The 12,755-nt window shown below is 36.8% G+C and overlaps 1 protein-coding gene across 3 annotated transcripts in view; it reads right to left on the bottom strand.

Moving 5' to 3' along the window:
- Nucleotides 1–12,755, bottom strand: part of LOC110449503 (glycine receptor subunit alpha-2-like) — a 68,977-nt gene that overhangs the window by 14,707 nt on the left and 41,515 nt on the right. The gene's annotated exons all lie outside the window — the stretch shown is intronic.

Genomic DNA, 12,755 nt, shown 5'->3' with positions numbered 1-12,755 from the left:
ATAACACCGACGAAATACAAATACAGTAGGAAAAGAAAATGTGCAGGGTTACTACGAACCGAGGATACGGAAGAGAACCCCTCAATTTGTTGAGGTCTCATACTTTGTGGTACTACCATGCAATTGATAACTTTCAAATATAGGACTGCTTTATTTGATTTGTCAAAGTACACCCTCTCTCCACAGGCAACTANCCCCCCCAAACTCTCCCACACACACACACACACTTCACCCCCATTGAGTAACAGTCCTTCCATCAGGGAGTCCAATAAAACCCAAAAACCTATTTCCTTCGTCAGTTTCCACAGCTTAATATCCATGTACATTACCAAGCTTATATTCGACCTTGACTTGACCTATACATTTGGTTCGTTAATCGTTTGAGACATCATTGCAGACGATGTTAACATGATAAAAAAGTGGATATGGATCACAGTAGGTGTTCGGAAATTACGTATTTAAATATTGATTTTCAAATATATGTCTTTGATCGGTTCATATCGATAAATAGTTAACATAGGAAAAACTTCTCTCGACTCCCTGAGAATTTCTATCTTTTTTTCTGCACTGTTTTTCCTTCGGGTTCTTTAAATTGTGTACAACTTAGGTAATTAAATTTGATTGCGATTTAAACAATGATCAATAACACCAGGAAACGGTTTTTTTACCAGAGGCGGGGGACATTTACTGAATTAGTAAGTAACTCTAACAGATTAACACACTGCCAGAAATAACACTGTACTATTGAAGTATTAACAACGTAAAAATTATTTTGTTGATAATATAAAAAGTGAAAACGCATTATTTTCATCATGCAAAATTGCAATTCTATCCGCCTTATTTGACACTTTCTGCTACCCTGATGCATGGCAAAAGTGATTATCAGAAAACATGTTTATGTCAGCATCTTGATGCACCGCAGTTGAGTTATAGTAAGGGTACTACCAGGATTGTATTAAAGGAAATATGATCACATTGAGATAATCTACTTCACTTTATGTATCATATCCGTGGGTGGAGTCTCGAAGGCATTACGTCACTAGCTTTGTAACCGTACATACTTCTAACTAAGATTATTTATTTCTCCTTTTACCGTTTCAAGTTTATCCAAATATACAAACATATTAAATGCAAATCATGGCTTTTCGCTTGTCCAGTCAAGTGTAAGAGAACGTTTGCGTGCAAAGATAATATTGTATTTCAATATTTTTTTGTACCGAAGCTTTAATCTGATGGCGTCAGGCCCTAGCGACCGTTACTATCAACAAGTATGGCTCTTTATCAACACGATGAGTCAGATGATAGCTTCGTTAGTTTTTAAGATTCCCCATCAATTGGATAGATCTGTACGTGGTCTGGGAGCTTAAATCAAGATAATTAAGCCAGATGCCGTGTATAAATTCTTATCTCCACACTTTGGTTTAGGGTTATGTACACAATACCCAAATATATCTCCACCGAAAAAAAATAAGATTTATCTTTCAAAAGTAAACCTTGTGTGCCGATGTGTAGACTACTATCTCTATGTCCCATGCCTTCTGAACGCTGATTATCCACATGTATACGCCCCGCTAGGCAAAATCCGCGTGTTTTGTGGCTATTTGTTGAAAGATACAGCTTCCAACTTACAACTGCTAGTTTAATGAAATGGGATTTGTGTCTTCTGTACGGAACTTTTTTATCCGGTGACGCACACTGAGATTATCTATAAGGATGTTTTCGCCAGGGCGGAGTAGTAACGGGGAACTTATCATAGGAAAATAGGAAATGCACAAGCACACACGTGCATTTCTTGGTAATTTCTTATAGTATATTTGAATGAACTCGCCTCCATGTAATTTAAGCAAAATCTAACTTCAAAATTGCACTTTGATTGGGCCAATCTTCAGAAAGCAAATAACCTAGTGGTATCGAATCTTCCACAACTTAGAGTACGTATCACTACAAGGTTCGTCAATAATGTTTATTTACACACATAATTATATATATACTCTGTCTAAACACTGTACTACAGTGCATAAAATACCGTGTCACAATATCTATAAGTTCATATTTTACTACAATATATGCCACTTACGTTACCACATTATCTGTGTATCATGTTACACAGTGTGTGTCGGCATGCGTTACCACATTATCTGTGTATCATGTTACCACAGTGTGTGTCGGCATGCGTTACCACATTATCTGTGTATCATGTTACCACAGTGTGTGTCGGCATGCGTTACCACATTATCTGTGTATCATGTTTATACAGTGTGTGTCGGCATGCGTTACCACATTATCTGTGTATCATGTTACACAGTGTGTGTCGCCATGCGTTACCACGCACATTGTTTTCAACTCATGTAACCAACAGTTTGACAGTTCATTTAAGCAAAACAAATGACGGTTATTGCGCCAATGCGTTTGTCAGTCTGTTTTTGGCTTGTTTGAAAATATTGTAACCTTGAATATCTCTTTTATTTTTAGAAATGTTGGTAGACACAATTTAAAACCAAACGCATGTCACTGCAGTACCTGCTCTTTGGCATCCACGGTATTTCTGAACGATTAGACCCAATCCATCACAATCTGACTCTTCACTCAAGTCATTTATTGGTCAATTTACTCGGAATTCTAAACATGCATTATAAATCTGTGTGGCTGCTTCCCAAACTCAATTTGAAACCTGGCATTGGAAACCAAAACATTACAAGTATACGAGGATGTTAAATACTATACGAACGCCTTATACTGTATGTCGGATGCTGATCGATCTCAGTTCAAAAGTCTTACCTAGCATGTGAGTTACTAGATGTATCCCGGCTTCTAATGGACCATTTTGCATTAGATGAGACGAGTAACAAAACTTTTGTAAATAGGTATGGAGCTAACTAATTTCGAGGCAGTGGATAATATAAACAAATGAACACATACAAGCAAAACCGCGGATTTAAAAGCATGTCTGCTGCTTCACACTCATTCACCGACTTGTTGCCAAGGAGCTCCGAATTATTGGTAGACAGAAGGTGGTAGCTATGGTCAATTATGTATACATCCATATATATATATATATTATACCCCAAACACCGGGGCATGCTGGTACCACAGTTCAGATCAAAGTGTGCTACTAAGTAAAGGCTGGAAGGTCGATTAACCAATTACCTTACGAGAGCAGTGAGGGCACCGTTTTAATTTGAAGTAACATCACAAATCCATTCTATTGATAAATTTACACTTATTTATAATTAATAAGATATATCTAATACATACATGACCCATTCATTATCGATATGACCTATTTGTTATCGATATGACCTATTTGTTATCGATATGACCTATTTGTTATCGATATGACCTATTTGTTATCGATATGACCTATTTGTTATCGATATGACCTATTTGTTATCGATATGACCTATTTGTTATCGATATGACCTATTTGTTATCGATATGACCTATTTATTATCGATATGACCTATTTGTTATCGATATGACCTATTTGTTATCGATATGACCTATTTGTTATTGATATGACCTATTTGTTATCGATATGACCTATTTGTTATCGATATGACCTATTTGTTATCGATATGACCTATTTGTTATCGATATGATCTATTTGTTATCGATATGACCTATTTGTTATCGATATGACCTATTTGTTATCGATATGACCTATTTGTTATTGATATGATCTATCTATTGTTGATATGACCTATTCATTGTTGGATATGACCTATTCATTGTTAATATGACCTATTCATTGTTGATATGACCTATTCGTTGATAGGACCTTTTTAGTATTGATATGACCTATTTAGTGTTGATATGACCAATTCATTGTTGATATAACCTATTTATTATTTTATAAGTCTTTCATTATCGAAATGACCTATTTGTTATTGACATGACAAACTCATTGTTGATATGACCTATGTATTATTGATATAACGAATTCATTATTATGATATCATCTGTTCTGGTAAAATACATGATATCAATGATAGGTGATACTGATAGTGTTCTGTATCGACAATTCGTTATTATGATATCACTAAATGAAGACCTGATATCGCTTCAATGATTGGTGAAATCATTAAATGATTAATAGCATTACCTATTCGCTATAGGGATGGTAGATATCAACATTATAAATTGATATTACTTTTATAATCATGATGATAATGAGTATTCTAATCAATGATATCACAAATTGATTATGGTTATATCAATTAAAAAGGTAAAATCGCAGAGCAAAAACAGGTTATTTCAGACCTCAGATTGACTTGTATTTTTATTAGACCCAAGGGCTTAAAACGGTTTTGGCATTGAAATGGAATAGAAAACGCATATCTTATCATTAACACACTAAGGAAAAAATCAAACTCGATACGAGAATAAAATAGCAAGACCACCAAAACAAAAGGAAACACAGGCCCGACCATGATGCCCCGAAAGGGTTAGCGTTTCTTATTAAGGACATGTAAATGTAGCTTTTACTTGCTTATTTCGATATTGAACTGTCTGTATCATCAGAGCAGCCGTCAATCCTGTAAAAGCCTTACATCACGTCAACGTTTGCTTCTCACGACAGTCTCACGTTATGCCAGGCGGGCAAAAAAAGGGCAAACTTAAACTGTCCCAAATGCGTTCATAGCCGTATGAATGAAATATCTTTTGTTGGTAGCAGCATAAATATGAACATATGTTAAGTAGGACATGGTGATGACCGTTACACCTTTACGTGGTTTACCCCGGTTGTACATGTATCTTTGCCTCAAAATTAAATACTACTTACACAGTGTTCAGATCCCTACATTAATGACCTATCTTATTCCTCGCTATAAAGAAATTATCCATGTCCAATAATAATGGATAATTCCTGGTCCCTCACCATAACAACTGTCATCAGATTCCTTTATCAAAGTAGTGTCTCACTCTATGCTGTATAAAGAGTATCCATGTCCAATATGAGAGTATTCTCCCTGTCCTTCGCCGTAAATACGGTCGCCAGATCCCGATATAAAAGCACTGTCTGAACTGTAGCACCTAGTTACCCGTCCTATCCATCTCAGAAATGTACGGAACAACAGAATTTCACTAGATTACATCATTAAGCAGGATTCGCAGACAATGAATTAGATTTCCCTAGTGAGGGACCTAATATTATCCGATGCAGTCTCATTACGTTAGGCGGTCGGCAAAGTTTCGGCAAATTTTATTTCGTGCTAATTGTAACTTGCCATGTATCGGTGTAATACACACTTTGATAACCCCACCTGATAGTGTAACCCGGTCACTCTAGTGGGTGCAGATGCAACCAATATTATACCCCGGTTTACGACAGTGGTTGTCATTGTCAATACATTCGTGGGTTCGATTGCAACCACTAATGAAACCCAAATTATATTTTCCCGGTTTATCTATACATTGGCGTCAGAAAGACTTTTTCGGTTATCAACATGTTCCAAACGTGGAAAACAACAGTTTGTGTAAGTTTGATGTCAAAAAGACCAGCTGCTTACCGGATGTCTCAAATTACTCTCGAAAATGTTCGGTTAAACATGCAGAACATCTTTTTTTGTAATCTTTATTTTTTCTTTTAGTTCTCTCCATTTTTGTTCTTCAAAACATGCAATATAAATAGGTATAAGTGTAACTTAAGGATGAAGGAACACCAGCTCGTGACGAAATAATATAATAAGCAATGTATCGAAATATCTTTTTCCGTGTAGGAACAATTTATGTTCAGGCATCTTTCTCTTTATCTATCGAGTCATCTCCCTGATACAAAAGGTACGGTTTCCGTTTAAGTACACGTATGCTGAAATCCTAACCGTCGTCCGGTATCTGTGTTAAGTAAGCTGTTTTACAACTATTTTAATCGTTTCCTTTAATTTAGTTTCCTTTATGTGTATTATATCTTTCAATCTTTTTTTTACTCTTTATCGTGGCACTATTAGTACGATAGGAAATTATTTCTAATTGTTAAACATTGGTTTGGTTATTATATATATCGATAAACTATTAAATAAAGTTTCAAATATCCCCAGCTTCCTTATGAATTGTATTACAAAATGTGTGTATACACTCACAAGACTGTTGAGGACGAAATTGGCCATTAACGTTACACGTAAGCCTGTTTTAGATGGAAGGGGATCTTCAATATGACGAAATGAAAGTATACGTTTCTATTAAAATGTCATCAGATGAGAAAACTAACTATGGGGTCAGTAATTTCTGTCTCAATGTTTACCTCATACAGACTTAAATCAGCTTGTCCCTGTTATCCGGTTGACTTTGAGAGCGATGCACTATAAACTGTACCGGTTACCGGTTTTTTAGACAAACACACATAATAGAATCTTTATGATGTGTCTAGTATTCGTATTTAGAGTATTTTTCTTCGTAAACTCGCAGATATTTTCGATTGCAAATTACAAATCCCTGCGAACACACAGCTGGCATCAATCATCATCAATACATTTGTCATAGTTTTTCCGTGAATTTAAGTTCGCCAATTAACATCAATGTGTTTCTCTTTTCTGTCAGATTAGAAACAATAATTGCAAAGTTCAATTGGTAAAGCTGGGAAGCTGGGAGTCAATGGTACGGTTACAAATGGAGGCGGACTACTCTATTTCCAGTTACATAGCTCAGACCGAAACTCTCGTCATTTTACGTTATATGCGATCGCGACTAAATGTTCATGATATCTCAGACCGATACATAAACTCTCGTCCTTTGTCGTATATCAGTCTGAGACTTAAACTCTCGTCCTTTCTCGTATATCAGTCTGAGACTTAAACTCTCGTCCTTGATCGTATATCAGTCTGAGAATTAAACTCTCGTCTTTGATCGTATATCAGTCTGAGACTTAAACTCTCGTCCTTTATCGTAAATCAGTCTTAGACTTTAACTCTCGTCCTTTATCGTTTATCAGTCTGAAACTTAAACTCTCGTCCTTGATCGTACATCAGTCTGAGACTTATACTCTCGTCTTTTATCGTATATTAGTCTGAAACTTAAACTATGATTATATCTTGGACCGAGACCTCATCGCACGTAAATAGTAATTACAAACAACCCTTTTTGTATCACATCTACTGGAATATACATTTTAAATGCGGATTTGTTTACGAAGCAATGTTGAAGTTTATAAAATAAACCACAAAAAAAAACATGAACAATTCCATGATAAATCCAACACCATCTGTAGTAAAACCGTTAATAGAATACACGTAGGGTAAACGACTAAACAAGTCGGCGATTACGTTTAACTCAAACAAATAAAATATTGAAGTTAAAAATACATTGGCGCGTTAACTTAAAGTATATCTGATAATAAATGTTTGCGAGATTTAGATCTCATGAATGACAACATGATTTGGGAAAGAACACTTGAAGACTTGATGTACGTGGAATGAGAAAAGTATTAAGTCAAGTACAGAGATGGTTTACAAACCGATGTGTCAGCGTTTATACACGGTAGTAGTATACACTTGAAAGATGAATAAGATTGCCGGTATGTGTTTGTTCTGACAGGAATGTTTCTGATACCATAACGTCCTAAGTAATTCGGTAATAAAAGGTGAATTTACGATTGGTTCTAAAATATTGTGTGTCAGGATTGAAATTCGTGTTCTTAACATTACGTGTACTTCTTAATGTTAATTAATAACAAAATTTCCGTGTTATTTTGTTTTTGTTACCTCCGTGTGAGGAGGGTTTGTACGAGAGTGTAAAAAACTGAGGTAAAAAAGAAGAAATTACAGTATGAGAATGTGAAAAAGTGAAAGAGAAAGAAATGAACAAGTGTTGATTTGTGAAGAACGAAAATAGAATGTTTCATGTATTGTGGGTTGTAGCTGGGGCAGTCCATCCCCAGACAACCCACGAATGATGTATGTATGCCTGGGTTATTAAATGTATAAAAACATGTGTTTTATCCCTTTGTTTAGTTACTTTTGATTCATGAAACAATTTAAACCACCTTTTTTGTATGGTGTAACAGTCATTATTGCGGGAAAATTGTTGTTTCTTTTTGCTAAAAATGTCAAAGTTTGAATTTCACTCCAGGACATGATTGGTTCACGAATCACCCTAACCTCGGAAAGCACTCACGTGTTATATTTCTTATTGTTGATAATAGGAATTGGTGATGCTGTTAATTGTTTTATGCATGTATTCATTTCTTCATTTGGTTGTTGCACCTACTTTTAGAGATTGTATATTTCTATTTATTTTGCAAACAAATGCACGCTCCACCAAATAACATTGTCATTCGGAATATTAGTCAGGCCACGGATACCTATTCAATAACAAAGTCACTAATTAGCTCTACCAAAGTAAGACTGCATTCCTATCATTTGTAAAAAAATGACAAGGTCCGAATGCTTTGTTTAAATCAGAATTATTATGGCGCCTTCATGGTAAAGTTGGACACTACGGACCCTTTCTGTAATTTCTTATTCATTTATAAACCAAGCATACATAATCCAAATGGTCCACTTGGACTAAATGCGGGGTTCTGGCAATTGAATTTTACTTACAGTGTATATGAAATCAATAATGTTCCACAAAAGTAAATCTAAGAGACGAACTGTTTTCAATTGGTTTCAATAACTAATTTAAATTCCATCACGCATTTGTCAGTTTCAACTGTCTCTAAATACCAACTGAAAGCAGTGCAACGCCTAAATGTAACAACTGTGTTGGCGACGTTATTGAGTGAGGCAACATGCGAAGCTTTCTCATATAGAAAAACGAAAAATCTATTGTGTAGAGCAACATTTGATATATAACAAGATCAAGGACAGCGGGAATGGGAGTGCAAGATAGTTCAAGATCACAAATGGACAGTAAGGATAATTTATTTAAATTCAATAAACAAAGAGAGATTGAGAGACAATAAGACAATATTCTATATTCCTGAACACCAAAATCATCAAAAAGAATAAACACAAAATAGATAAATAATTTCACTTTATAATTGAAGTGAATCATTTAAACGCTACAGAAATATAACACTACATCTAGCAGCCATACGATATTTTCCAGTAAGAACCTAAAGATCAGCGAACTGTCTTAGGCTCTATATGCGTATTCATTTAATGTATGTACATTTATAATTGGATCCCAAATCTGCAGATAGTGCTGTATTCGACATTTACTAAAAAGCGCATATCAAATACACAGGCTAGACAAGAATACAATTCGCTGAATGCACAAATCTGTTTTTATCAAGATAGCTCAAATGACATTTCAGATTAAATGTGGTTGAATTATGCCAAATTAGCGAGGATACGAAGTAGTCAATGATCGATGCCTATCCCACCGTGGAGAATTGACAAAGCCTCGCTTTCGTGCATGCATCTCTTAGGAATGCTTTGTGTGTGCTTCTCTTCAAGGCTTCTTTAGCTTATACAAAAGTATCAATTCAATAATTTGTCGATTTACGGTGATATATTTAATGCAAATAATACAATTTGAGGGTCGAGTGTCTCGTAATAGTAATGACGAATGTGTTATCATCATGCGTTATACACATCTATTCTAATATTTAATAATCAGAACAAAATGTATAGGTTTCGTCAAGCTTTCCAAACGTGTTCACCATCTTCAACTTGTTACCGTCTAAGACGCCTATGTGCTTTCGGCCTCCAATCTAAGCGCCACTTGCTGCTATAGAGTATCCGACACTGCACACCCAATCAATACGGGCCTCTGGTTTGGGACGTATTGGGACTGTGGCCCACTATACCGTGTCAGGCAGTCTGCCGCGTGCACCTGGGACACTTACATTTCATCTAAATCAAACTTTTCCAACACTTTGTTTAATGCTATTGTCAATTTCTTTTGCTTGTTACGTATTTGAAGCCCCACTGTATGATATGTGCATCGTCAACATCTGATTAAAACTGAGTTAAAATGTATTAATATATTGGAATGAATTTAAAATGCTAGGGCGTCTGTTTCGCTACAATTCGTGTGAAAAAATATTTGCTAAAATTGAAACTGACAGAAAAGTAGCAAAAACACAGCAAAAAAAATCTCATTTCATCGTTGAAATATTACTACATGGATGCAACTTTCCAAATGTGCAGTAGCTCGTCTATATTCTACACAATAAAAAAAACTTCCATTTCTTTCGGGCACAGCAGGATGAGAACACATGTTTTGTGTTACTCTGCCTACAGACTGGGGACATTTAGTATATCGTCAGTCTAGGAGACGGAATCTGTTTCTTATTAGTGATTACGTTCATATCTTAGAGCCATTTATGAAAATGTATACGACAGTCTCTTCTAGATTACAAAAATTCCTCAGAGTTCCGTATATAATTGAGAAAGTCCAGAAGCCGTCTGGCATGATATTGATGTCATTGAAGATGTTAACTACACCGGCGAACATCTGTCTAAGTCTGTCATTGATGGCATTTGTTATATCGTTCACGGACGTCCGTCAAAGTGTATGATTGGAGACATTTCCTACACCGTCGACCGAGGTCCGTCAACGTGTGTCATTGTCATTGTTCATTGCAACAGCAAACACCTGTCCACCTTGTGTCATCGAAACCGTCCGTTTATTGTGGGCTATTAAAGATGTTCGCAGTGTGTTTGTTTAACACATACCATTATGATTTCCATAGAGCTTATGACTGATACTGTACGGGGTAACGTCAGGAAACCCTGTAGGTGATTGCACTGTTTCCCATGACAACGGGACTGGGTAGGAAGGTTTGTAAGCGATCGTAGCGTTATCCATGACAATTGTACGGGGTAACGTCAGGGAAGGGTTGTAAGCGATCATAATGTACCCAAAGGCAAGTGTACGGGGTAACGACAGGGAAGGTTTGCAAGCGGTCGTAGCGTTCTTCATGACAAGTGTACGGGGTAATGTCTTTGAAGGTTTGTAGGCGATTGTTGTGTTTCCCACGACAAGAGTACGGGGTTACGTTAGGAAAGAATTGCAAGCGATCGTAATGTACCCCATGACAAGTGTACGGAATAACGTCAGGGAAGGATTGTAGGCGATCGTAGTGTTCACTACGACAAGGGTACGGGATAACGTCAGGGAAGGATTGTAGGCGATCGTAGTGTTTCCTACGACAAGGGAACGGTATAACGTCAGGAAGGTTTGTAGGCGATCGTAGTGTTTCCTACGACAAGGGTACGGGATAATGTTAGGGAAGGTTTGTAGGCGATCGTAGTGTTTCCTACGACAAGGGTACGGGATAACGTCAGTGAAGGATTGTAGGCGATCGTAATGTTCCCTACGACAAGGGTACGGGATAACTTCAGGGAAGGTTTGTAAGCGATCGTAATGTTTCCTACGACAAGGGTACGGGATAATTTCAGGGAAGGTTTGTAGGCGATCGTAGTGTTTCCAACGTCAATGGTACGTGATAACGTCAGGGAAGGTTTGTAGGCGATCGTAATGTTCCCTACGACAAGGGTACGGGATAACTTCAGAGAAGGTTTGTAGGCGATCGTAATGTTTCCTATGACAAGGGTACGGGATAACGTCAGGAAGGTTTGTAGGCGATCGTAGTGTTTCCTACGTCAAGGGTACGGATTAGCGTTAGGGAAGGTTTGTAGGCGATCGTAATGTTCCCTACGACAAGGGTACAGGATAACGTCAGGACAGGTTTGTAGGCGATCGTTGTGTTCCCCACGACAAGAGTACGGGGTAACGTCAGGAAAGGTTTGTAGGCGATCGTTGTGTTCCCAACGACAAGAGTACGGGGTAACGTCAGGAAACCTGATCCCGATTCCAGAAATTTTAGAACGTTTTCAATTTTCATCGTCAGAATTATTTTTCCGTTAATTATCTCCTTTAACATTAATTGAAAAATAATCAAAGTGGTGTTTGTTTAACGTCTTATTTGAAACATTGGATGAACTGCAAACAAATCTGTTCTTGAACAAAAGCCAGGGATTGTACCGTACATATTTCCTACGTCAGCTGTAGGAAGGGGTTATGTCAGAGTACAGCACTAGCGGTTGGTGCCATGAATCTGTCACTCCAAACATCATCTTTATCATCAAATTTGATTGTTTATTACTATACAGTTGTTTTGAAAATCGCTTATGATCCACCTTCTAAGAAAAAAAACCTTCTGCTGTTTTTCTGCTCTACTTGATCACGATGATTGCCATACAGTTAATGGGTCATTAATGTCAAGCGCAAGTTTCCTTTTGCCAAAACCTGCTTTCTTTTACCCTTTGAGTTATTACGCAAATTGCTATTATGCATTAATTAAATATTGAGTTACTTCCCCTGTCCTTGTTGAGTTAATGACGTCCCTTAGTTTTATGGTAACGGTGCGTATCGAACTGTACTTTGATAATGGGCGTTTTGGCAGGACAATTGGAGTTGCGTAACTCGATCAGGCTTTAGTTTGCTTACGGATCCCAGATGGAAGAAAGGTCATGCGTGAACTCTCATATCGATATTGTGTAATTTTCTCCCATTTTACAAATCATAGAAATAATCTGTTTTTGCTATTCAAGAAATCTGATATCGCATATGCTAAGTAACACTCTTGATGAAAAGCATTTGACATAATTAATTGTAATAAAAACCGTAGAAACTTTAAACAAATACGAAATAGTTTTGTGTTTTATTTTTGTGAGATAGACCAGGATCCTCTCCAGAACTTGAGAAGTTTTCCAGATATACTGTTATCTGTATGATGAGTGTTAACAGATCAGCGATACTGTTTACTGCATGTACTGCCATGTTTCTGTCGAGGTATGTCTTCTACA

The sequence above is a fragment of the Mizuhopecten yessoensis genome, unplaced genomic scaffold (genome assembly GCF_002113885.1).
Source record: "Mizuhopecten yessoensis strain PY_sf001 unplaced genomic scaffold, ASM211388v2 scaffold4627, whole genome shotgun sequence".
NCBI classification, from domain to species: Eukaryota; Metazoa; Mollusca; class Bivalvia; order Pectinida; family Pectinidae; genus Mizuhopecten; species Mizuhopecten yessoensis.
This window is presented reverse-complemented; position numbering and strand designations above follow the sequence as displayed.